We start from the raw sequence: 1042 nt of genomic DNA, 5'->3' as shown, positions 1-1042 counted from the left end.
CGGCAGCCTGGGCAAATGGCCCAACGCGATTTAAGTATGCTGCTGCTTGCGGCCAAGAAACAAGCATTCCAAAACTGTCATATCATCCCCTGGTTTCGTTGTATTTGGTTTGCATACAAGTCGACGCGGATACTACCTGCTGTGACCGCCGTATCAGAAGACACTTTTCCTGTACGGGCGGAACCAACAACAGCGAAGTTCAAAAAACCCGACTAGTAGCTAAAACTCAGCATTCATAGAGTTAAACGTCCCCGTCTGTGACTTGTACATAACAATCCAAGCATCTCCTAAGCGTCTTTCTCCCCCTTCGTAAGGCCATCGCGTCCACCAACGCACATCTTACATCCGCCCAGTACAGTGCCGTTGAAGCTGTGACGAGTAATATGAACGCTTAAGTAATTCATGAACATCCGCTGCGTTTGCCTAGCATTGTCGTAAAGGAGGTCGCGTCGGCATCAGGCCATCAACGTCGCGCCCAGGACAACACTTGCTGCAGCCAAGAAACCCTAAGTATATCTCTATTCGTTCATCCCCTTAGTCTTAGGGTTGCCCCTAAGACGACGTAGATACCACCTCCTGACACCGCCGTACCGGAAAGCACTTTTCCGGTACGGGCAGAGCCAGCAGCATTCCAGGTTCAGAATTGAACCCAAAGGCAGAAATCACCATTCTGAGAGTTGAACGTCGCCATCCATGATTTAGACATACCATTCCATGGCCTGTGCATGCGCGTCCGTGTCCTTCACTACGTTGCCATCACGTCCACCAACGCACACTTGACATCCGTCCTGTCCAGAGCCGTCGTCGCGAGCTTCGACAACATGAATGTAAGCAACATTCGGAACATCCGTCCTGTTTGCGTGGGATTGTCGTCCTCCCGCCGGCGGAAAAGCCACTCAACGTATTGCTTAAGAATTCCTACCCAAGCCTATAACACAAACATAATAACATTGTCCTAGCATTCCATAGCCCTACTTGACTTGCCTACAAGTCCACAGCAACGAGTTGCCCCGGTCGGACCCTCCAAGTCTAGCCCAGTAGC

General features: G+C 50.9%; 1 protein-coding gene across 1 annotated transcript in view; it reads left to right on the top strand.

Annotated features, from left to right (window-relative positions):
* Positions 1–1042, top strand: part of VOLCADRAFT_98961 (uncharacterized protein) — a gene marked incomplete at both ends in the record, with an annotated part of 2941 nt that overhangs the window by 584 nt on the left and 1315 nt on the right. The gene's annotated exons all lie outside the window — the stretch shown is intronic.

The sequence above is a fragment of the Volvox carteri genome, assembly GCF_000143455.1.
Source record: "Volvox carteri f. nagariensis unplaced genomic scaffold VOLCAscaffold_80, whole genome shotgun sequence".
Lineage (NCBI taxonomy): Eukaryota > Viridiplantae > Chlorophyta > Chlorophyceae > Chlamydomonadales > Volvocaceae > Volvox > Volvox carteri.
The sequence above is the reverse complement of the archived record's forward strand: the minus strand, read 5'-3'. Positions and strand labels throughout refer to the sequence as shown.